The 23317-nt window shown below is 41.3% G+C and overlaps 29 non-coding genes across 29 annotated transcripts; 22 read left to right on the forward strand and 7 right to left on the reverse strand.

Annotated features, from left to right (window-relative positions):
- Positions 1-8312: 8312 nt before the first annotated feature.
- Positions 8313-8385, forward strand: trnak-cuu (transfer RNA lysine (anticodon CUU)). Its single transcript has one exon. It is a non-coding gene; the product is annotated as a tRNA-Lys (tRNA).
- Positions 8386-8841: 456 nt separating this feature from the next.
- Positions 8842-8915, forward strand: trnai-aau (transfer RNA isoleucine (anticodon AAU)). The gene has a single exon. It is a non-coding gene; the product is annotated as a tRNA-Ile (tRNA).
- A 162-nt stretch (positions 8916-9077) lies between these two features.
- trnaa-agc (transfer RNA alanine (anticodon AGC)) lies at positions 9078-9150 on the reverse strand. Its single transcript has one exon. It is a non-coding gene; the product is annotated as a tRNA-Ala (tRNA).
- A 550-nt stretch (positions 9151-9700) lies between these two features.
- On the forward strand, positions 9701-9773 carry trnak-cuu (transfer RNA lysine (anticodon CUU)). The gene has a single exon. It is a non-coding gene; the product is annotated as a tRNA-Lys (tRNA).
- Positions 9774-10020: 247 nt separating this feature from the next.
- trnaa-agc (transfer RNA alanine (anticodon AGC)) lies at positions 10021-10093 on the reverse strand. The gene has a single exon. It is a non-coding gene; the product is annotated as a tRNA-Ala (tRNA).
- Positions 10094-10657: 564 nt separating this feature from the next.
- Positions 10658-10730, forward strand: trnak-cuu (transfer RNA lysine (anticodon CUU)). The gene has a single exon. It is a non-coding gene; the product is annotated as a tRNA-Lys (tRNA).
- A 454-nt stretch (positions 10731-11184) lies between these two features.
- On the forward strand, positions 11185-11258 carry trnai-gau (transfer RNA isoleucine (anticodon GAU)). Its single transcript has one exon. It is a non-coding gene; the product is annotated as a tRNA-Ile (tRNA).
- A 799-nt stretch (positions 11259-12057) lies between these two features.
- On the forward strand, positions 12058-12130 carry trnak-cuu (transfer RNA lysine (anticodon CUU)). Its single transcript has one exon. It is a non-coding gene; the product is annotated as a tRNA-Lys (tRNA).
- Positions 12131-12585: 455 nt separating this feature from the next.
- trnai-aau (transfer RNA isoleucine (anticodon AAU)) lies at positions 12586-12659 on the forward strand. The gene has a single exon. It is a non-coding gene; the product is annotated as a tRNA-Ile (tRNA).
- A 162-nt stretch (positions 12660-12821) lies between these two features.
- Positions 12822-12894, reverse strand: trnaa-agc (transfer RNA alanine (anticodon AGC)). The gene has a single exon. It is a non-coding gene; the product is annotated as a tRNA-Ala (tRNA).
- A 564-nt stretch (positions 12895-13458) lies between these two features.
- trnak-cuu (transfer RNA lysine (anticodon CUU)) lies at positions 13459-13531 on the forward strand. Its single transcript has one exon. It is a non-coding gene; the product is annotated as a tRNA-Lys (tRNA).
- A 454-nt stretch (positions 13532-13985) lies between these two features.
- On the forward strand, positions 13986-14059 carry trnai-aau (transfer RNA isoleucine (anticodon AAU)). The gene has a single exon. It is a non-coding gene; the product is annotated as a tRNA-Ile (tRNA).
- A 162-nt stretch (positions 14060-14221) lies between these two features.
- On the reverse strand, positions 14222-14294 carry trnaa-agc (transfer RNA alanine (anticodon AGC)). The gene has a single exon. It is a non-coding gene; the product is annotated as a tRNA-Ala (tRNA).
- Positions 14295-14858: 564 nt separating this feature from the next.
- On the forward strand, positions 14859-14931 carry trnak-cuu (transfer RNA lysine (anticodon CUU)). The gene has a single exon. It is a non-coding gene; the product is annotated as a tRNA-Lys (tRNA).
- A 452-nt stretch (positions 14932-15383) lies between these two features.
- trnai-aau (transfer RNA isoleucine (anticodon AAU)) lies at positions 15384-15457 on the forward strand. Its single transcript has one exon. It is a non-coding gene; the product is annotated as a tRNA-Ile (tRNA).
- Positions 15458-15619: 162 nt separating this feature from the next.
- Positions 15620-15692, reverse strand: trnaa-agc (transfer RNA alanine (anticodon AGC)). The gene has a single exon. It is a non-coding gene; the product is annotated as a tRNA-Ala (tRNA).
- Positions 15693-16257: 565 nt separating this feature from the next.
- trnak-cuu (transfer RNA lysine (anticodon CUU)) lies at positions 16258-16330 on the forward strand. Its single transcript has one exon. It is a non-coding gene; the product is annotated as a tRNA-Lys (tRNA).
- Positions 16331-16784: 454 nt separating this feature from the next.
- On the forward strand, positions 16785-16858 carry trnai-aau (transfer RNA isoleucine (anticodon AAU)). Its single transcript has one exon. It is a non-coding gene; the product is annotated as a tRNA-Ile (tRNA).
- A 162-nt stretch (positions 16859-17020) lies between these two features.
- Positions 17021-17093, reverse strand: trnaa-agc (transfer RNA alanine (anticodon AGC)). Its single transcript has one exon. It is a non-coding gene; the product is annotated as a tRNA-Ala (tRNA).
- Positions 17094-17657: 564 nt separating this feature from the next.
- On the forward strand, positions 17658-17730 carry trnak-cuu (transfer RNA lysine (anticodon CUU)). Its single transcript has one exon. It is a non-coding gene; the product is annotated as a tRNA-Lys (tRNA).
- A 456-nt stretch (positions 17731-18186) lies between these two features.
- On the forward strand, positions 18187-18260 carry trnai-aau (transfer RNA isoleucine (anticodon AAU)). Its single transcript has one exon. It is a non-coding gene; the product is annotated as a tRNA-Ile (tRNA).
- Positions 18261-18422: 162 nt separating this feature from the next.
- trnaa-agc (transfer RNA alanine (anticodon AGC)) lies at positions 18423-18495 on the reverse strand. Its single transcript has one exon. It is a non-coding gene; the product is annotated as a tRNA-Ala (tRNA).
- Positions 18496-19060: 565 nt separating this feature from the next.
- Positions 19061-19133, forward strand: trnak-cuu (transfer RNA lysine (anticodon CUU)). Its single transcript has one exon. It is a non-coding gene; the product is annotated as a tRNA-Lys (tRNA).
- A 454-nt stretch (positions 19134-19587) lies between these two features.
- On the forward strand, positions 19588-19661 carry trnai-aau (transfer RNA isoleucine (anticodon AAU)). The gene has a single exon. It is a non-coding gene; the product is annotated as a tRNA-Ile (tRNA).
- A 799-nt stretch (positions 19662-20460) lies between these two features.
- Positions 20461-20533, forward strand: trnak-cuu (transfer RNA lysine (anticodon CUU)). Its single transcript has one exon. It is a non-coding gene; the product is annotated as a tRNA-Lys (tRNA).
- Positions 20534-20986: 453 nt separating this feature from the next.
- Positions 20987-21060, forward strand: trnai-aau (transfer RNA isoleucine (anticodon AAU)). The gene has a single exon. It is a non-coding gene; the product is annotated as a tRNA-Ile (tRNA).
- Positions 21061-21846: 786 nt separating this feature from the next.
- trnak-cuu (transfer RNA lysine (anticodon CUU)) lies at positions 21847-21919 on the forward strand. The gene has a single exon. It is a non-coding gene; the product is annotated as a tRNA-Lys (tRNA).
- A 452-nt stretch (positions 21920-22371) lies between these two features.
- On the forward strand, positions 22372-22445 carry trnai-aau (transfer RNA isoleucine (anticodon AAU)). Its single transcript has one exon. It is a non-coding gene; the product is annotated as a tRNA-Ile (tRNA).
- A 799-nt stretch (positions 22446-23244) lies between these two features.
- Positions 23245-23317, forward strand: trnak-cuu (transfer RNA lysine (anticodon CUU)). Its single transcript has one exon. It is a non-coding gene; the product is annotated as a tRNA-Lys (tRNA).

The following is a 23317-nucleotide window of genomic DNA, read 5'->3' on the forward strand; positions in this document are numbered from 1 at the left end:
CGGGTGTGAGTGTGTGGATGAGTGGGGGTGAAAGTCACTAGACGGACACTCCATACAAAACCTCACAGGGAAGGAAACAGTGACCCCTCGTGGACGCAGAGGCAAGGTATTTCCACCCCAAATGATTTGAGGTAGAAGTGAAATACACCACGAGAGGAATTTTGATACGCTGTCCTGTGAACAAATACCAGTGTTTTAGGATACCCCAGGTACGACACACTGGCCCAAATTTAGGTCAAAATGGGTAAGGGATCCAGTAAACCAGAACCGAAAGAAGAACTAAAATGTAAAGCCTGGAAGTATGTAGAGCAGATTAACAAAGCCTACGTCGAGCCGTTAGATAAATGGATAACAAAATACGGGTTTGATGGACAATTGAGAGTAAAAAGCCTAATTGAGTTACAGGGAGTCATAAAACATACATGTAAAAATAAGGAGAAGCAAATGAAGCGAGAAGGGGTTGAGGCTTTAATACAGTGGATAAAGATAGCAGGAAAGAGAGAAGAAGGGGAGAGGAAGATAAGACAGGCTAGAGAGAATGCAGCACGTGAGGAGGAAAGGGAGAGAGAGGATCAGGCAGTTAAAGTGATGGAAGTGGAGAAAACTATTCTGTTTCTCCGCAAAGAAGACCATGAAGAAACTGGAAGTAGGGGAAGTCAGAGGGAAGGGGTGCGTAGGAGTAGGGGAGGAGGGGGCAATGGGGGCCGCTAGTGCAGCCACCAGCGCTTCCCTCTGTGCCTGCAGCTCCTCCCCTGTATCTGGATATGGTATATGGCATATCCACGCCATGCACATAGACAAACTGATAAGAACTAAAAGGAAAAGACAAACCTATAAAAAAATTGACACCTTTTGGGAAAACACTATGCAGGATACAGACACATTTTACCATGGAGGCGGAGGTAGAGGGAGACAGGGAGGACGCAGGGGAAAAAGAAGAGGGGGTGTCCAAGGACGAGGGTGGAACACACAGGGCCAATGGAGAGCAGGCTGCTGGTCCTGTGGGAAGGCTGGGCACATAGCCAGAGACTGTCTAGCAGGGCCGGGAGATAACACGGCATGACTGGGGGAGAAGAATTAGTAGGGAGTAGTAGGGAGATCAGTAAATGGGGGTACAACAATAGTCACTGCTTCTAAACCAGTTTGGGTGAGAGACCCCAAAGGAACATCATGTAAAACGTGTCCATCCTTTTTATCCCAGAATGCCCTGTTAATTTGCTGGGAAGAGACGGCTTACTTAAATTAGGTTTGGCACTCGTCTCCACTCCGTAACAGGTGTGGAGCTCATGCCCTCTGACAAACTGCATGTCACCATGTGGTATAAAAACTCTCCTTGGCCTGATCCAATATACGAAAAGAAATTGTCACGACTCACGCCAACAACCATAGTCATTCTTTATGTTTACTCGGACGGGCAAGGTAACGTGGTGGCGGGGGTCGCTTTACCTAGCAATGCTCCGGGTTGGTATCCACCGCACATCTCACTGTATAAAAACAGAGAGAGGAGTTGGAAGTCGTTGGGCACCATAGTTCAAGAAGGTGACAGCGCAACGGATTTGGGCAGACATGTGGGACAAATTAGAGCATAATTTGGAAATGGCTGTATTGGACAATACAGACCAAGACTGGAGTACATCCAGAAACCAGTGACATTTTCTGCTCACTGAAGAAGATGAATCAGAACTAGCACAAACCCCCCGTCCATATGTACAAATCCCTCAATCATTGTGGTCACAAGGACCGTCTGATGTTGGACTGATAAAAGGAATTTTGCCGGTACAAGTCAGACCCAAAACAGAATATCGGCCTTGCATAAGACAATATCCGCTTAATCCTGACACACTAGAAGGCACACCAGTGATACGTGACTTACAGCAAGCAGGGGTTATTATAGAGAGAGATTATTCCCCCTGCAATACGCCTATATTCCCGGTGAAAAAGCAAGCTCCCTCGGTGGGATGGAGAATGGAGCAGGATCTGCAGGCAGTAAATGCTGCAGTAGTACAGCGAGCTCCGTGTGTGCCTGACCCACACACATTACTAAATTCCTTAAGACCAGATGCGCGAATATTTACTGTGGTCGACATTAGCAATGCCTTTTTCTCCATTCCCATAGACCCAGACAGCCAATTTTGGTTCGCTTTTACATTTAAGGGGAAACGATACACCTATACTAGGCTTCCCCAGGGCTATTGCGAAAGCCCTACTATATATTCCCAAGCCATGCATGCCAGCATGTCCAAATTTCAACCACCGGGGGGAAGTCAGATTCTACTTTACGTTGATGATATATTAGTGGCTTCTCCGAGTCTAGATGCATGTAAAAACGACACTGTGGCCCTCTTAAATCACCTAGCTAAAGAGGGGCACAAAGTTAGTAAAAACTAATTGCAATTGTGGAATCCACAAGTCAAATACCTGGGTCACCACCTCAGTGCAGGCGGCAGAACTATTCTAGAAGAACGGAAAACAGCGGTCCTACAGGCGCCAAAACCAATTAATAAAAAACAAATGATGTCATTCTTAGGATTAACTAATTATTGTAGAAGTTGGGTACCAAATTACGCTGAGATTACTTCCCCACTCACGGCTTTAATTTACACTGAAGACCTGAAAATGACATCACCGCTAAATTGGACGTCAGAAGCAGAAAAAACTTTTTGTGATATTAAACAGGCGCTGACCTCCAATTTAGCTCTAGCCTTGCCAAATTATAGTAAACCGTTTATACAAATGGTGGACTGCAAAGACAAATATATGACTTCTGTCCTAGGCCGACAACATGGAGACAACCTGAGGCCGATAGCTTATTTTTCATCCAAATTAGATAATGTAGCCCGCGCATTGCCACACTGTGTGAGGGCGGTGATAGCGGCGTCGATGGCAGTAGAAGCAAGTGCCGGAATAGTTTTATTCCACCCATTGACCCTTAAGGTCCCACATGCAGTGGCTGCTTTACTACTGCAAACCAATATGATCTTTTTATCACCTGCAAGGCACCTCTCCTGCATGGCCACGTTGCTGTCACAGCCACATCTCACTATCGAACGATGCACCACATTTAACCCAGCCACATTGTTAACTTTACCCGATGACGGAGAATAACACGAACACACAGCTAAATCTAGATTAGATTTAAGTGACCAACCTTGCCTCAGGGTGAGGTAATATTCATCGATGGCTCTTCAAAGAAAAATTATTTGGGAAAAACATAAACGGGCTACGCCATGGTGACAGCAGTGATTAAAGCTGACAACTAACCATCGACTTTTTCAGCGCAAGCAGCCAAAATAATTGCTCTAACTGAGGCTTGTAAATTAATGAAAGGGAAAGATGTTACTATATATACTGATAGCCAATATACATTTGCTCAGTACTGGCGGAATAGGGGAATGGTTACATCTACAGGAAAATACAAGTGCAGGACAGGAGTTCTGATGAGACACTCCAGCCTCTGTGTGTGTGTGTGTGTGTGTGTGTGTGTGTGTGTGTGTGTGGGTATGTGCGTCTACACGCATTGGCAGACCTTATCTCTCTGGTATGTGTGTGTGTGTGTGTGTGTGTGTGTGTGGGGCCTATCTCTCTCTCTCTCTCGTTTTGTTTTGGAACTCTTAGCAATAGATTTTACCGTCTGGGCATCAGCACAGCGATTTACAACGGGTCTCCACCTTATTCAGATTTAAAGGGAATATGGGAAATATTTTGAATTTACATTTTGTGTATTTTGTTTGTTTGTTTTCTTTTCTTTCTGAGAGTTTTAAAATTAAGTTTGAAAAGCTGGGGAAAATATATACATTACATCTAAACTGTGCAATTTTAAATGAATATTGTACCGTTGTATGTACACTTTGGGTTTTTTTTTTCTGGGTTTTGTTTTGTTTTATTTTATTTAAGAAGGGAGATTTCCCAACGGCTGCACTGTTTGCCTCTGTTACTGTGTCTTTGAATAAGGTCCATCACACCTACACTGACCTACACTGACACTCACGCTGAATACGAAGACATAACACACTGATACGCATCCCTCTGACAAGTGAATTTTTTTCTTTTCTCATTGTTGATTCTAGTGCAGCCATGTAAAAAAGAACAGTGGAAGACATAAAAAAAAAAAAAAAAAAAAGCCTTCACATTTATATTGTACTGTGGATTTTATTTCATTTCATTGTGTTGCCCCAGCCAATGACCGATATGATGCTGTATTGTTTTTTATTTAAATGGTAGCATTGGGATGACTACATTATTCTGGTTATAACTTGCGCTGTGCACTTTTTGTTTCCTTGAACCCAGACCGAGAGCATTTAGAGAATAATTATTATTATTGTTATTTACAGCAATAGGGTTATTGTCTCAGTTTTGGTTTGGATTTCAGTTGCATTTTTGCTGTTACATTTCCGTTATATTTCTGGGTCACATTATTAGTGGAAAATGACAAGGACCTGTCATCCAAACTCCTCACATCCATTACTGTAAAACAGTTGTTGTTATTTATTGCCTTTTGAGTATTGAGTATTTCTTCCAAGGTTCAGCAAGCCTTTAACTGCCCTCACTCATTATAAATCGATGTCTTCTCAGGTGCTGTGGAACCCTGATGCAGAGCAGGCCCTCTTAGCTTTAAACAGACTCCCCACCCACATTAGGCCTCCAAAATTGTGACCGTATCACCTCTGTTCTCCTTCACTATGTCCTGTAGCTGATTTTTCATGCATTCTTTTTTTATTTATTTTTGGGAGGTGGAAATTTTTGTGTAAAGACGAATCGGGTGCGTAACGGATGTTGGATGTTACTGCTGTAGTAGTCTTGTATTTTCAGCATGACTGAGGATGTGTTTCTACGCGGGTTTTTGATGCAATTTGGATGTTACCTTATCGACAACTGTTAATTTCATTTTTTATTATTTACAATTTTTTAAGAGAAAAAAAAAATGCTTGATGTGGTAAAAACAACAATTGGCTTCTTTAAGTGGAGCAAGCAGCTATTGTCACTCAACAAGATTGCGTGCTTTTGGGGCCATGACCATTATTACAGGTAAAACCAGCGGTTATAACTCAACCAGATTGTCGTTGCAGAAGTTGGGATCAAGTTTGGGATCAGGTTGTTTGATCGATTGCCCACAAACACCACTGGGTTGTGAGTCTTAGTAACCCTTTTATTACCAGTGTCCATATATCCATGACCATTATTACAGGTAAAACCAGCGGTTATAACTCAACCAGATTGTCGTTGCAGAAGTTGGGATCAAGTTTGGGATCAGGTTGTTTGATCGATTGCCCACAAACACCACTGGGTTGTGTGTCTTAGTAACCCTTTTATTACCAGTGTCCATATATCCAACAACAATAAGTAACCTATTATTCAAAATAGACAGCCTGGTGCCTGCAGACTGGCACCAGACGAAGCGGTCAACCCCGCCCTGGGAGAAGCTAACAGATCCAACTTACATAGATGCAATTGGGGTTCCCAGGGGGGGTGCCTGACGAATATAAAATAGCAAATCAAATAGCAGCGGGATTAGAATCAACCTTGTGTTGGTGGTGTACGATTAATAAGAACGTAGACAGGATCAACTACATCCATTACAATGTTCAGAAATTAGGAAATTGGACACATGTCGGTTTTGAGGCCGTGCATGGACAATTATCCGCCACTTCCCTAATGGCTTTTCAGAACAGAATAGCGCTTGATATGCTCTTGGCTGAGAAAAATGGGGTTTTGCGCCGTGTTTGGAGAGCAATGCTGCTCGTTCATACCAAACAACACAGCTGCAGGAGGCAGTCTGACATTGGCCATTGACGGCCTGCGCACCCTCAACCGGAAGATGAAGGAGCATTCAGGGGTGGAAACTACGATGTGGGATTCCTGGATGAATGTATTCGGGAAATACAAAGCCCTAGTTCAATCTGTTTTAACATCTATGGCTGTATTGGCAGCAATTCTGACCTTGTGTGGATGTTGTTGTATTCCTTGTCTGCGCAGTCTTGTGAACCGTCTCATCACTACGGCCTTATCACCCAGGGAGGTTGATCCCACACAGTTATACCCGCTCTTGGAAAATAAAATCCACGATGAGGGCTTTGAGATGTCCATGGAGCCCAGTGACTTACAGTTGAGCCAACTGTTCTGAGAATCTATCTTCGAGAATTGAAGCAACATCCCTTTGAGTGTAAATGTATTGCTCAGTTTATGAACTAATAGTCGAAAATCCTACCGGAAGAGGTTATTAGGGAAGTACTATAGAAAAAAAAAAAAAAAAAAAAAGTTCAATATATGATAAACAGGGGGAAATATTGGGGGACATATGCTTGACTCATTATGTTTTAAATGTATTTTTTGTTGTTTTAATTCTGAATTTCCTGAATTTATCAGGCTTTTTTGTTGTTTTAATTCTGTATTTCCTGAATTTATCAGGCTTTTTGTTGTTTTAATACTGAACTTCCTATATTTATCAGGCAAGGTGCTGTTTGGATAAGGCTGGAAACGACGTTCGGAAATATGGTGACTTATGGTGATAGGATGGTAGAATATGGATCTCTCAGCAGACTTGAATCTGCTGATTCAAAGAAAAAAAAAAAAAAAAAAAAAGGAGCAGCGTTTTGAATCGGCAGGGTAGCATTTATTCTGTCCTCTCCTGAACAGCGACACCACGTTTTTGTTCTCTTGAATGCTTGGTTGGTTGCATTGTGGTTTCGATTCGGTGCGTCATGTGGCCTGTTCTCAGCACCGTACTACAGTCCCTATGTGGTCCAGAACGGCATTATCACTCTGTGTGATACTCACGATGTTTTCCTATTATTTTTGTTATTCTATACTCACGATTTTTTCTATTATTATTATTATTGTTGTTATTATTAAGAAAAAAAAAAAAAGATATATGTATATATATCACTATACTCACGATTTTTTCTATTATTATTGTTGTTATTATTAAGAAAAAAAAAAAAAAAAAGAATTAGAAAAAGGTTTGCTACATGATAAACAGGGGGGAAATGTTGGAAAATGTATATAAGTTATCATGCTATTAACCTTTACTACCTTTTTGACATATATATCCCACATGTATTAAACTCTATTAATCCTTTTGACATATATATATATCTCGCATGCATTAAACTATATTAATCTTTTTAATATGCGCACTACATTGAATCATTAGTCTCTTCAGAAACTGGTGGGCTAAAGGCTGTTTACAGAACAGAATGACCGCGACTTGATAAGAGGAGGCCTGCAGCCGCGGAGAAGCAAGAAAAACAAGAAGACCTTGGCGATGGAGCGTCTACCAAAGAGACAACCCTACATGCAAATTATAAGCTTATTTGGTGTGATCCTGTGATGAATGTACCGCCCTATTATTGAATAAAAAGAGAGGAAGCGGAAGAGACGGCAGAGCTTTTTGGAGGCTGCTGTATTGGTCGTCTCTGATCGCTCTCCTTGCAAGTAAAAGAACTCAACTTCTTCGTGTCATTCTTCTCTGGTTTATAAGTGTTGGAACGGCGTACAACTCTAACAGCCGGTTAGCTCAGCTGGTTAGAGCGGGGTGCTAATAACGCCAAGGTCGTGGGTTCGATCTCTGTACTGGCCACGATTTGATTTTGGACCCCTGTACTCAGCTTGCCTTGTTGACAGGTCTTATGCAAACTGATTTGGATACATTCATCAACAGGTTGGGCTTTTTTGTGTGTGTAGCTCTACTGTGCTGTGCTGTGTGGTAAAAATTGGCTCAATTAAATAAATATGACCAATATGCAGAACGCCTACTTAAAAGAAAGTGACAAGTAATTCAGGCAAAACTATATGCAAGGACTAATCGGATGCTTTCGTTCCGTACCAAGTTTCTTGGATACAGAAGATGTCAATCATTTGTCCCTGACCGTCAAAGTCTTTAAACCAGCAAGGCCGTGGTGCTATTAACGCCAAAATAGTTTTTATCGACCCACTTACCCAGGTATAGTTGCCTGGTATTGTTGAGAGGTCTTACGCATGAAAATCAATGCAACTGATATTTCTGATTGATGGATTTGCTTGTGTCAAGCCCATTTTCATCGTACAGATGACATGCTTTTGGTTTTTGGCCAGTCGAACAAGGCAGAGGTGACGCTTTTTGATATTTGACACTATCAAGTAGAAAACCTTACAGGAAATTTGACTGAGGGCACATTATGAGGATATTGACAGTAGGGTTTTAGATCCGTAAGACAAATAGATTGAACATGCTTCATTTCTAATGTTAGTTACAGTGACTGAGGCAATTAGGCTTATTAAGTAGATACTAGCTAATGTAGTTAGTTGTGGTGTTAAGTAGCAGGCTAACGTATATTGCCCGGCTAGCTCAGTCGGTAGAGCATGAGACTCTTAATCTCAGGGTCATGGGTTCGAGCCCCACGTTGGGCGAACCTTTTTGGTGAAAAGATCCAATTATGGATGACATCAACAGAAAAACATTTGAATACATTTAGCAACAGATTGTACTTTAGCTAATGTAGTGTGCTGTCTGATAAAAATGTGCTCAATTGAAGAAAAATAATCCAAGTGAAAAAAAGAAGCATGGAAAAAACTGGAATCAATCTCGTCACCTCTGGCATGCTAAACAAGGTTTATACTACTTGAGCAAATTACCCAGGTGAAGCGGAACATGAAAGCAGGGATTAACACAGACTCTTTCATTTTGAGCCAAGACTCTTTGACACAGAAGCTGGATACATCGTGCAACAGATTGTACTTTTTTGTGCATTTTGCACTGCTGTGTGGTGTGGTAAAAATGTGCTTAATAATCCAAGTGAAAAAAAAAAAGACCTAAAGGTGAGAAAGAAGATGTGCACGGATTAAACAGCTTTTTTTTTTTGTCAAGGCCGGTTAGCTCAGCTGGTTAGAGCGTGGTGCTAATAACGCCAAGGTCGCGGGTTCGATCCCCGTACTGCCCACGATTTGATTTTGGTCCCCTGTACTCAGGTTGCCTTGTTGACAGGTCTTATGCAAACTGATTTGGATACATTCATCAACAGGTTGGGCTTTTTTGTGTGTGTAGCTCTACTGTGTTGTGCTGTGTGGTAAAAATTGGCTCAATTAAATAAATATGACCAATATGGAGAATGCGGGCATCGATCCCGCTACCTCTCGCATGCTAAGCGAGCGCTCTACCATTTGAGCTAATTCCCCTACTTAAAAGAAAGAGACAAGAAATTCAGGCAAAACTATATGCAAGGACTAATCGGATGCTTTCGTTCCGTACCAAGTTTCTTGGATACAGAAGATGTCAATCATTTGTCCCTGACCGTCAAAGTCTTTAAACCAGCAAGGCCGTGGTGCTATTAACACCAAAATAGTTTTTATCGACCCACTTACCCAGGTATAGTTGCCTGGTATTGTTGAGAGGTCTTACGCATGAAAATCAATGCAACTGATATTTCTGATTGATGGATTTGCTTGTGTCAAGCCCATTTTCATCGTACAGATGACATGCTTTTGGTTTTTGGCCTGTCGAACAAGGCAGAGGTGACGCTTTTTGATATTTGACACTATCAAGTAGAAATCCTTACAGGAAATTTGACTGAGGGCACATTATGAGGATATTGACAGTAGGGTTTTAGATCCGTAAGACAAATAGATTGAACATGCTTCATTTCTAATGTTAGTTACAGTGACTGAGGCAATTAGGCTTATTAAGTAGATACTAGCTAATGTAGTTAGTTGTGGTGTTAAGTATATTGCCTGGCTAGCTCAGTCGGTAGAGCATGAGACTCTTAATCTCAGGGTCGTGGGTTCGAGCCCCACGTTGGGCGAACCTTTTTGGTGAAAAGATCCAATTATGGATGACATCAACAGAAAAACATTTGAATACATTTAGCAACTGATTGTACTTTAGCTAATGTAGAGTGCTCTCTGATAAAAATGTGCTCAATTGTTGACAGGTCTTATGCAAACTGATTTGGATACATTCATCAACAGGTTAGGCTTTTTCGTGTGTGTAGCTCTACTGTGCTGTGCTGTGTGGTAAAAAATGGCTCAATTAAAGAAATATGACCAATATGGAGAATGCGGGCATCAATCCCGCTACCTCTCGCATGCTAAGCGAGCGCTCTACCATTTGAGCTAATTCCCCTACTTAAAAGAAAGAGACAAGAAATTCAGGCAAAACTATATGCAAGGACTAATCGGATGCTTTCGTTCCGTACCAAGATTCTTGGATACAGAAGATGTCAATCATTTGTCCCTGACCGTCAAAGTCTTTAAACCTGCAAGGCCGTGGTGCTATTAATGCCAAAAATAGTTTTTATCGACCCACTTACCCAGGTATAGTTGCCTGGTATTGTTGAGAGGTCTTACGCATGGGAATCAATGCAACTGATATTTCTGATTGATGGATTTGCTTGTGTCAAGCCCATTTTCATCATACAGATGACATGCTTTTGGTTTTTGGCCTGTCGAACAAGGCAGAGGTGACGCTTTTTGATATTTGACACTATCAAGTAGAAAACCTTACAGGAAATTTGACTGAGGGCACATTATGAGGATATTGACAGTAGGGTTTTAGATCCGTAAGACAAATAGATTGAACATGCTTCATTTCTAATGTTAGTTACAGTGACTGAGGCAATTAGGCTTATTAAGTAGATACTAGCTAATGTAGTTAGTTGTGGTGTTAAGTAGCAGGCTAGCGTATATTGCCCGGCTAGCTCAGTCGGTAGAGCATGAGACTCTTAATCTCAGGGTCGTGGGTTCGAGCCCCACGTTGGGCGAACCTTTTTGGTGAAAAGATCCAATTATGGATGACATCAACAGAAAAACATTTGAATACACTTAGCAACAGATTGTACTTTAGCTAATGTAGTGTGCTGTCTGATAAAAATGTGCTCAATTGAAGAAAAATAATCCAAGTGAAAAAAAAGAAGCATGGAAAAAACTGGAATCAATCTCGTCACCTCTGGCATGCTAAACAAGGCTTATACTACTTGAGCAAATTAACCAGGTGAAGCGTAATATGAAAGCAGGGATTAACACAGACTCTTTCATTTTGAGCTAAGACTCTTTGACACAGAAGCTGGATACATCGTGCAACAGATTGTACTTTTTTGTGCATTTTGCACTGCTGTGTGGTGTGGTAAAAATGTGCTTAATAATCCAAGTGAAAAAAAAAACAGAACTAAAGGTGAGAAAGAAGATGTGCACAGATTAAACAGCTGTTTTTGTCAAGGCCGGTTAGCTCAGCTGGTTAGAGCGTGGTGCTGATAACGCCAAGGTTGCGGGTTAGATCCCCGTACTGGCCACGATTTGATTTTGGTCCCCTGTACTCAGGTTGCCTTGTTGACAGGTCTTATGCAAACTGATTTGGATACATTCATCAACAGGTTGGGCTTTTTTGTGTGTGTAGCTCTACTGTGCTGTGCTGTGTGGTAAAAATTGGCTCAATTAAATAAATATGACCAATATGCAGAATGCGGGCATCGATCCCGCTACCTCTCGAATGCTAAGCGAGCGCTCTACCATTTGAGCTAATTCCCCTACTTAGAAGAAAGAGACAAGAAATTCAGGCAAAACTATATGCAAGGACTAATCGGATGCTTTCGTTCCGTACCAAGTTTCTTGGATACAGAAGATGTCAATCATTTGTCCCTGACCGTCAAAGTCTTTAAACCAGCAAGGCCGTGGTGCTATTAACGCCAAAAATAGTTTTTATCGACCCACTTACCCAGGTATAGTTGCCTGGTATTGTTGAGAGGTCTTACGCATGGGAATCAATGCAACTGATATTTCTGATTGATGGATTTGCTTGTGTCAAGCCCATTTTCATCATACAGATGACATGCTTTTGGTTTTTGGCCTGTCGAACAAGGCAGAGGTGACGCTTTTTGATATTTGACACTATCAAGTAGAAAACCTTACAGGAAATTTGACTGAGGGCACATTATGAGGATATTGACAGTAGGGTTTTAGATCCGTAAGACAAATAGATTGAACATGCTTCATTTCTAATGTTAGTTACAGTGACTGAGGCAATTAGGCTTATTAAGTAGATACTAGCTAATGTAGTTAGTTGTGGTGTTAAGTAGCAGGCTAGCGTATACTGCCCGGCTAGCTCAGTCGGTAGAGCATGAGACTCTTAATCTCAGGGTCGTGGGTTCGAGCCCCACGTTGGGCGAACCTTTTTGGTGAAAAGATCCAATTATGGATGACATCAACAGAAAAACATTTGAATACATTTAGCAACAGATTGTACTTTAGCTAATGTAGTGTGCTGTCTGATAAAAATGTGCTCAATTGAAGAAAAATAATCCAAGTGAAAAAAAGAAGCATGGAAAAAACTGGAATCAATCTCGTTACCTCTGGCATGCTAAACAAGGTTTATACTACTTGAGCAAATTACCCAGGTGAAGCGTAACATGAAAGCAGGGATTAACACAGACTGTTTCATTTTGAGCCAAGACTCTTTGACACAGAAGCTGGATACATCGTGCAACAGATTGTACTTTTTTGTGCATTTTGCACTGCTGTGTGGTGTGGTAAAAATGTGCTTAATAATCCAAGTGAAAAAAAAAACAGACCTAAAGATGAGAAAGAAGATGAGCACGGATTAAACAGCTTTTTTTTTGTCAAGGCCGGTTAGCTCAGCTGGTTAGAGCGTGGTGCTAATAACGCCAAGGTCGCGGGTTCGATCCCCGTACTGGCCACGATTTGATTTTGGTCCCCTGTACTCAGGTTGCCTTGTTGACAGGTCTTATGCAAACTGATTGGGATACATTCATCAACAGGTTGGGCTTTTTCGTGTGTGTAGCTCTACTGTGCTGTGCTGTGTGGTAAAAATTGGCTCAATTAAAGAAATATGACCAATATGGAGAATGCGGGCATCGATCCCGCTACCTCTCGCATGCTAAGCGAGCGCTCTACCATTTGAGCTAATTCCCCTACTTAAAAGAAAGAGACAAGAAATTCAGGCAAAACTATATGCAAGGACTAATCGGATGCTTTCGTTCCGTACCAAGATTCTTGGATACAGAAGATGTCAATCATTTGTCCCTGACCGTCAAAGTCTTTAAACCAGCAAGGCCGTGGTGCTATTAACGCCAAAAATAGTTTTTATCGACCCACTTACCCAGGTATAGTTGCCTGGTATTGTTGAGAGGTCTTACGCATGGGAATCAATGCAACTGATATTTCTGATTGATGGATTTGCTTGTGTCAAGCCCATTTTCATCATACAGATGACATGCTTTTGGTTTTTGGCCTGTCGAACAAGGCAGAGGTGACGCTTTTTGATATTTGACACTATCAAGTAGAAAACCTTACAGGAAATTTGACTGAGGGCACATTATGAGGATATTGACAGTAGGGTTTTAGATCCGTAAGACAAATAGATTGAACATGCTTCATTTCTAATGTTAGTTACAGTGACTGAGGCAATTAGGCTTATTAAGTAGATACTAGCTAATGTAGTTAGTTGTGGTGTTAAGTAGCAGGCTAACGTCTATTGCCCGGCTAGCTCAGTCGGTAGAGCATGAGACTCTTAATCTCAGGGTCGTGGGTTCGAGCCCCACGTTGGGCGAACCTTTTTGGTGAAAAGATCCAATTATGGATGACATCAACAGAAAAACATTTGAATACATTTAGCAACAGATTGTACTTTAGCTAATGTAGTGTGCTGTCTGATAAAAATGTGCTCAATTGAAGAAAAATAATCCAAGTGAAAAAAAGAAGCATGGAAAAAACTGGAATCAATCTCGTTACCTCTGGCATGCTAAACAAGGTTTATACTACTTGAGCAAATTACCCAGGTGAAGCGTAACATGAAAGCAGGGATTAACACAGACTGTTTCATTTTGAGCCAAGACTCTTTGACACAGAAGCTGGATACATCGTGCAACAGATTGTACTTTTTTGTGCATTTTGCACTGCTGTGTGGTGTGGTAAAAATGTGCTTAATAATCCAAGTGAAAAAAAAAACAGACCTAAAGATGAGAAAGAAGATGAGCACGGATTAAACAGTTTTTTTTTGTCAAGGCCGGTTAGCTCAGCTGGTTAGAGCGTGGTGCTAATAACGCCAAGGTCGCGGGTTCGATCCCCGTACTGGCCACGATTTGATTTTGGTCCCCTGTACTCAGGTTGCCTTGTTGACAGGTCTTATGCAAACTGATTGGGATACATTCATCAACAGGTTGGGCTTTTTCGTGTGTGTAGCTCTACTGTGCTGTGCTGTGTGGTAAAAATTGGCTCAATTAAAGAAATATGACCAATATGGAGAATGCGGGCATCGATCCCGCTACCTCTCGCATGCTAAGCGAGCGCTCTACCATTTGAGCTAATTCCCCTACTTAAAAGAAAGAGACAAGAAATTCAGGCAAAACTATATGCAAGGACTAATCGGATGCTTTCGTTCCGTACCAAGATTCTTGGATACAGAAGATGTCAATCATTTGTCCCTGACCATCAAAGTCTTTAAACCAGCAAGGCCGTGGTGCTATTAACGCCAAAAATAGTTTTTATCGACCCACTTACCCAGGTATAGTTGCCTGGTATTGTTGAGAGGTCTTACGCATGGGAATCAATGCAACTGATATTTCTGATTGATGGATTTGCTTGTGTCAAGCCCATTTTCATCATACAGATGACATGCTTTTGGTTTTTGGCCTGTCGAACAAGGCAGAGGTGACGCTTTTTGATATTTGACACTATCAAGTAGAAAACCTTACAGGAAATTTGACTGAGGGCACATTATGAGGATATTGACAGTAGGGTTTTAGATCCGTAAGACAAATAGATTGAACATGCTCCATTTCTAATGTTAGTTACAGTGACTGAGGCAATTAGGCTTATTAAGTAGATACTAGCTAATGTAGTTAGTTGTGGTGTTAAGTAGCAGGCTAGCGTATACTGCCCGGCTAGCTCAGTCGGTAGAGCATGAGACTCTTAATCTCAGGGTCGTGGGTTCGAGCCCCACGTTGGGCGAACCTTTTTGGTGAAAAGATCCAATTATGGATGACATCAACAGAAAAACATTTGAATACATTTAGCAACAGATTGTACTTTAGCTAATGTAGTGTGCTGTCTGATAAAAATGTGCTCAATTGAAGAAAAATAATCCAAGTTAAAAAAAGAAGCATGGAAAAAACTGGAATCAATCTCGTCACCTCTGGCATGCTAAACAAGGCTTATACTACTTGAGCAAATTACCAGGTGAAGCCTAACATGAAAGCAGGGATTAACACAGACTGTTTCATTTTGAGCCAAGACTCTTTGACACAGAAGCTGGATACATCGTGCAACAGATTGTACTTTTTTGTGCATTTTGCACTGCTGTGTGGTGTGGTAAAAATGTGCTTAATAATCCAAGTGAAAAAAAAAACAGACCTAAAGATGAGAAAGAAGATGAGCACGGATTAAACAGCTTTTTTTGTCAAGGCCGGTTAGCTCAGCTGGTTAGAGCGTGGTGCTAATAACGCCAAGGTCGTGGGTTCGATCCCCGTACTGGCCACGATTTGATTTTGGTCCCCTGTACTCAGGTTGCCTTGTTGACAGGTCTTATGCAAACTGATTGGGATACATTCATCAACAGGTTGGGCTTTTTCGTGTGTGTAGCTCTACTGTGCTGTGCTGTGTGGTAAAAATTGGCTCAATTAAAGAAATATGACCAATATGGAGAATGCGGGCATCGATCCCGCTACCTCTCGCATGCTAAGCGAGCGCTCTACCATTTGAGCTAATTCCCCTACTTAAAAGAAAGAGACAAGAAATTCAGGCAAAACTGTAGGCAAGGACTAATCGGATAATTTCGTTCCGTACCAAGATTCTTGGATACAGAAGATGTCAATCATTTGTCCCTGACCGTCAAAGTCTTTAAACCAGCAAGGCTGTGGTGCTATTAACGCCAAAAATAGTTTTTATCGACCCACTTACCCAGGTATAGTTGCCTGGTATTGTTGAGAGGTCTTACGCATGGGAATCAATGCAACTGATATTTCTGATTTGATGGATTTGCTTGTGTCAAGCCCATTTTCTTCATACAGATGACATGCTTTTGGTTTTTGGCCTGTCGAACAAGGCAGAGGTGACGCTTTTTGATATTTGACACTATGAAGTAGAAAACCTTACAGGAAATTTGACTGAGGGCACATTATGAGGATATTGACAGTAGGGTTTTAGATCCGTAAGACAAATAGATTGAACATGCTTCATTTCTAATGTTAGTTACAGTGACTGAGGCAATTAGGCTTATTAAGTAGATACTAGCTAATGTAGTTAGTTGTGGTGTTAAGTAGCAGGCTAACGTCTATTGCCCGGCTAGCTCAGTCGGTAGAGCATGAGACTCTTAATCTCAGGGTCGTGGGTTCGAGCCCCACGTTGGGCGAACCTTTTTGGTGAAAAGATCCAATTATGGATGACATCAACAGAAAAACATTTGAATACATTTAGCAACAGATTGTACTTTAGCTAATGTAGTGTGCTGTCTGATAAAAATGTGCTCAATTGAAGAAAAATAATCCAAGTGAAAAAAAGAAGCATGGAAAAAACTGGAATCAATCTCGTTACCTCTGGCATGCTAAACAAAGTTTATACTACTTGAGCAAATTACCCAGGTGAAGCGTAACATGAAAGCAGGGATTAACACAGACTGTTTCATTTTGAGCCAAGACTCTTTGACACAGAAGCTGGATACATCGTGCAACAGATTGTACTTTTTTGTGCATTTTGCACTGCTGTGTGGTGTGGTAAAAATGTGCTTAATAATCCAAGTGAAAAAAAAAACAGACCTAAAGATGAGAAAGAAGATGAGCACGGATTAAACAGCTTTTTTTTGTCAAGGCCGGTTAGCTCAGCTGGTTAGAGCGTGGTGCTAATAACGCCAAGGTCGCGGCTTCGATCCCCGTACTGGCCACGATTTGATTTTGGTCCCCTGTACTCAGGTTGCCTTGTTGACAGGTCTTATGCAAACTGATTGGGATACATTCATCAACAGGTTGGGCTTTTTCGTGTGTGTAGCTCTACTGTGCTGTGCTGTGTGGTAAAAATTGGCTCAATTAAAGAAATATGACCAATATGGAGAATGCGGGCATCGATCCCGCTACCTCTCGCATGCTAAGCGAGCGCTCTACCATTTGAGCTAATTCCCCTACTTAAAAGAAAGAGACAAGAAATTCAGGCAAAACTATATGCAAGGACTAATCGGATGCTTTCGTTCCGTACCAAGATTCTTGGATACAGAAGATGTCAATCATTTGTCCCTGACCATCAAAGTCTTTAAACCAGCAAGGCCGTGGTGCTATTAACGCCAAAAATAGTTTTTATCGACCCACTTACCCAGGTATAGTTGCCTGGTATTTTTGAGAGGTCTTACGCATGGGAATCAATGCAACTGATATTTCTGATTGATGGATTTGCTTGTGTCAAGCCCATTTTCATCATACAGATGACATGCTTTTGGTTTTTGGCCTGTCGAACAAGGCAGAGGTGACGCTTTTTGATATTTGACACTATCAAGTAGAAAACCTTACAGGAAATTTGACTGAGGGCACATTATGAGGATATTGACAGTAGGGTTTTAGATCCGTAAGACAAATAGATTGAACATGCTTCATTTCTAATGTTAGTTACAGTGACTGAGGCAATTAGGCTTATTAAGTAGATACTAGCTAATGTAGTTAGTTGTGGTGTTAAGTAGCAGGCTAGCGTATACTGCCCGGCTAGCTCAGTCGGTAGAGCATGAGACTCTTAATCTCAGGGTCGTGGGTTCGAGCCCCACGTTGGGCGAACTTTTTTGGTGAAAAGATCCAATTATGGATGACATCAACAGAAAAACATTTGAATACATTTAGCAACAGATTGTACTTTAGCTAATGTAGTGTGCTGTCTGATAAAAATGTGCTCAATTGAAGAAAAATAATCCAAGTGAAAAAAAGAAGCATGGAAAAAACTGGAATCAATCTCGTTACCTCTGGCATGCTAAACAAGGCTTATACTACTTGAGCAAATTACCCAGGTGAAGCGTAACATGAAAGCAGGGATTAACACAGACTGTTTCATTTTGAGCCAAGACTCTTTGACACAGAAGCTGGATACATCGTGCAACAGATTGTACTTTTTTGTGCATTTTGCACTGCTGTGTGGTGTGGTAAAAATGTGCTTAATAATCCAAGTGAAAAAAAAAACAGACCTAAAGATGAGAAAGAAGATGAGCACGGATTAAACAGCTTTTTTTTTTTTCAAGGCCGGTTAGCTCAGCTGGTTAGAGCGTGGTGCTAATAACGCCAAGGTCGCGGGTTCGATCCCCGTACTGGCCACGATTTGATTTTGGTCCCCTGTACTCAGGTTGCCTTGTTGACAGGTCTTATGCAAACTGATTGGGATACATTCATCAACAGGTTGGGCTTTTTCGTGTGTGTAGCTCTACTGTGCTGTGCTGTGTGGTAAAAATTGGCTCAATTAAAGAAATATGACCAATATGGAGAATGCGGGCATCGATCCCGCTACCTCTCGCATGCTAAGCGAGCGCTCTACCATTTGAGCTAATTCCCCTACTTAAAAGAAAGAGACAAGAAATTCAGGCAAAACTATATGCAAGGACTAATCGGATGCTTTCGTTCCGTACCAAGATTCTTGGATACAGAAGATGTCAATCATTTGTCCCTGACCATCAAAGTCTTTAAACCAGCAAGGCCGTGGTGCTATTAACGCCAAAAATAGTTTTTATCGACCCACTTACCCAGGTATAGTTGCCTGGTATTGTTGAGAGGTCTTACGCATGGGAATCAATGCAACTGATATTTCTGATTGATGGATTTTTCTTGTGTCAAGCCCATTTTCATCATACAGATGACATGCTTTTGGTTTTTGGCCTGTCGAACAAGGCAGAGGTGACGCTTTTTGATATTTGACACTATCAAGTAGAAAACCTTACAGGAAATTTGACTGAGGGCACATTATGAGGATATTGACAGTAGGGTTTTAGATCCGTAAGACAAATAGATTGAACATGCTTCATTTCTAATGTTAGTTACAGTGACTGAGGCAATTAGGCTTATTAAGTAGATACTAGCTAATGTAGTTAGTTGTGGTGTTAAGTAGCAGGCTAGCGTATACTGCCCGGCTAGCTCAGTCGGTAGAGCATGAGACTCTTAATCTCAGGGTCGTGGGTTCGAGCCCCACGTTGGGCGAACCTTTTTGGTGAAAAGATCCAATTATGGATGACATCAACAGAAAAACATTTGAATACATTTAGCAACAGATTGTACTTTAGCTAATGTAGTGTGCTGTCTGATAAAAATGTGCTCAATTGAAGAAAAATAATCCAAGTGAAAAAAAGAAGCATGGAAAAAACTGGAATCAATCTCGTTACCTCTGGCATGCTAAACAAAGTTTATACTACTTGAGCAAATTACCCAGGTGAAGCGTAACATGAAAGCAGGGATTAACACAGACTCTTTCATTTTGAGCCAAGACTCTTTGACACAGAAGCTGGATACATCGTGCAACAGATTGTACTTTTTTGTGCATTTTGCACTGCTGTGTGGTGTGGTAAAAATGTGCTTAATAATCCAAGTGAAAAAAAAAACAGACCTAAAGATGAGAAAGAAGATGAGCACGGATTAAACAGCTTTTTTTTGTCAAGGCCGGTTAGCTCAGCTGGTTAGAGCGTGGTGCTAATAACGCCAAGGTCGCGGGTTCGATCCCCGTACTGGCCACGATTTGATTTTGGTCCCCTGTACTCAGGTTGCCTTGTTGACAGGTCTTATGCAAACTGATTGGGATACATTCATCAACAGGTTGGGCTTTTTCGTGTGTGTAGCTCTACTGTGCTGTGCTGTGTGGTAAAAATTGGCTCAATTAAAGAAATATGACCAATATGGAGAATGCGGGCATCGATCCCGCTACCTCTTGCATGCTAAGCTAACGCTCTACCATTTGAGCTAATTCCCCTACTTAAAAGAAAGAGACAAGAAATTCAGGCAAAACTATATGCAAGGACTAATCGGATGCTTTCGTTCCGTACCAAGATTCTTGGATACAGAAGATGTCAATCATTTGTCCCTGACCATCAAAGTCTTTAAACCAGCAAGGCCGTGGTGCTATTAACGCCAAAAATAGTTTTTATCGACCCACTTACCCAGGTATAGTTGCCTGGTATTGTTGAGAGGTCTTACGCATGGGAATCAATGCAACTGATATTTCTGATTGATGGATTTGCTTGTGTCAAGCCCATTTTCATCATACAGATGACATGCTTTTGGTTTTTGGCCTGTCGAACAAGGCAGAGGTGACGCTTTTTGATATTTGACACTATCAAGTAGAAAACCTTACAGGAAATTTGACTGAGGGCACATTATGAGGATATTGACAGTAGGGTTTTAGATCCGTAAGACAAATAGATTGAACATGCTTCATTTCTAATGTTAGTTACAGTGACTGAGGCAATTAGGCTTATTAAGTAGATACTAGCTAATGTAGTTAGTTGTGGTGTTAAGTAGCAGGCTAACGTATACTGCCCGGCTAGCTCAGTCGGTAGAGCATGAGACTCTTAATCTCAGGGTCGTGGGTTCGAGCCCCACGTTGGGCGAACCTTTTTGGTGAAAAGATCCAATTATGGATGACATCAACAGAAAAACATTTGAATACATTTAGCAACAGATTGTACTTTAGCTAATGTAGTGTGCTGTCTGATAAAAATGTGCTCAATTGAAGAAAAATAATCCAAGTGAAAAAAAGAAGCATGGAAAAAACTGGAATCAATCTCGTTACCTCTGGCATGCTAAACAAGGTTTATACTACTTGAGCAAATTACCCAGGTGAAGCGTAACATGAAAGCAGGGATTAACACAGACTGTTTCATTTTGAGCCAAGACTCTTTGACACAGAAGCTGGATACATCGTGCAACAGATTGTACTTTTTTGTGCATTTTGCACTGCTGTGTGGTGTGGTAAAAATGTGCTTAATAATCCAAGTGAAAAAAAAAACAGACCTAAAGATGAGAAAGAAGATGAGCACGGATTAAACAGCTTTTTTTGTCAAGGCCGGTTAGCTCAGCTGGTTAGAGCGTGGTGCTAATAACGCCAAGGTCGCGGGTTCGATCCCCGTACTGGCCACGATTTGATTTTGGTCCCCTGTACTCAGGTTGCCTTGTTGACAGGTCTTATGCAAACTGATTGGGATACATTCATCAACAGGTTGGGCTTTTTCGTGTGTGTAGCTCTACTGTGCTGTGCTGTGTGGTAAAAATTGGCTCAATTAAAGAAATAGAATGCGGGCATCGATCCCGCTACCTCTCGCATGCTAAGCGAGCGCTCTACCATTTGAGCTAATTCCCCTACTTAAAAGAAAGAGACAAGAAATTCAGGCAAAACTATAGGCAAGGACTAATCGGATGCTTTCGTTCCGTACCAAGATTCTTGGATACAGAAGATGTCAATCATTTGTCCCTGACCGTCAAAGTCTTTAAACCAGCAAGGCCGTGGTGCTATTAACGCCAAAAATTGTTTTTATCGACCCACTTACCCAGGTATAGTTGCCTGGTATTTTTGAGAGGTCTTACGCATGGGAATCAATGCAACTGATATTTCTGATTGATGGATTTGCTTGTGTCAAGCCCATTTTCATCATACAGATGACATGCTTTTGGTTTTTGGCCTGTCGAACAAGGCAGAGGTGACGCTTTTTGATATTTGACACTATCAAGTAGAAAACCTTACAGGAAATTTGACTGAGGGCACATTATGAGGATATTGACAGTAGGGTTTTAGATCCGTAAGACAAATAGATTGAACATGCTTCATTTCTAATGTTAGTTACAGTGACTGAGGCAATTAGGCTTATTAAGTAGATACTAGCTAATGTAGTTAGTTGTGGTGTTAAGTAGCAGGCTAGCGTATACTGCCCGGCTAGCTCAGTCGGTAGAGCATGAGACTCTTAATCTCAGGGTCGTGGGTTCGAGCCCCACGTTGGGCGAACCTTTTTGGTGAAAAGATCCAATTATGGATGACATCAACAGAAAAACATTTGAATACATTTAGCAACAGATTGTACTTTAGCTAATGTAGTGTGCTGTCTGATAAAAATGTGCTCAATTGAAGAAAAATAATCCAAGTGAAAAAAAGAAGCATGGAAAAAACTGGAATCAATCTCGTTACCTCTGGCATGCTAAACAAGGTTTATACTACTTGAGCAAATTACCCAGGTGAAGCGTAACATGAAAGCAGGGATTAACACAGACTGTTTCATTTTGAGCCAAGACTCTTTGACACAGAAGCTGGATACATCGTGCAACAGATTGTACTTTTTTGTGCATTTTGCACTGCTGTGTGGTGTGGTAAAAATGTGCTTAATAATCCAAGTGAAAAAAAAACAGACCTAAAGATGAGAAAGAAGATGAGCACGGATTAAACAGCTTTTTTTGTCAAGGCCGGTTAGCTCAGCTGGTTAGAGCGTGGTGCTAATAACGCCAAGGTCGCGGGTTCGATCCCCGTACTGGCCACGATTTGATTTTGGTCCCCTGTACTCAGGTTGCCTTGTTGACAGGTCTTATGCAAACTGATTGGGATACATTCATCAACAGGTTGGGCTTTTTCGTGTGTGTAGCTCTACTGTGCTGTGCTGTGTGGTAAAAATTGGCTCAATTAAAGAAATATGACCAATATGGAGAATGCGGGCATCGATCCCGCTACCTCTCGCATGCTAAGCTAACGCTCTACCATTTGAGCTAATTCCCCTACATAAAATTAAGAGACAAAAAATTTAGACAAAACTGTAGGCAAGGACTAATCGGATAATTTCGTTCCGTACCAAGATTCTTGGATACAGAAGATGTCAATCATTTGTCCCTGACCGTCAAAGTCTTTAAACCAGCAAGGCTGTGGTGCTATTAACGCCAAAAATATTTTTTATCGACCCACTTAGCCAGGTATAGTTGCCTGGAATTGTTGAGAGGTCTTACGCATGGGAATCAATGCAACTGATATTTCTGATTGATGGATTTGCTTGTGTCAAGCCCATTTTCATCATACAGATGACATGCTTTTGGTTTTTGGCCTGTCGAACAAGGCAGAGGTGACGCTTTTTGATATTTGACACTATCAAGTAGAAAACCTTACAGGAAATTTGACTGAGGGCACATTATGAGGATATTGACAGTAGGGTTTTAGATCCGTAAGACAAATAGATTGAACATGCTTCATTTCTAATGTTAGTTACAGTGACTGAGGCAATTAGGCTTATTAAGTAGATACTAGCTAATGTAGTTAGTTGTGGTGTTAAGTAGCAGGCTAGCGTATACTGCCCGGCTAGCTCAGTCGGTAGAGCATGAGACTCTTAATCTCAGGGTCGTGGGTTCGAGCCCCACGTTGGGCG

Source organism: Denticeps clupeoides, unplaced genomic scaffold (genome assembly GCF_900700375.1).
Source record: "Denticeps clupeoides unplaced genomic scaffold, fDenClu1.1, whole genome shotgun sequence".
Taxonomy (NCBI): domain Eukaryota; kingdom Metazoa; phylum Chordata; class Actinopteri; order Clupeiformes; family Denticipitidae; genus Denticeps; species Denticeps clupeoides.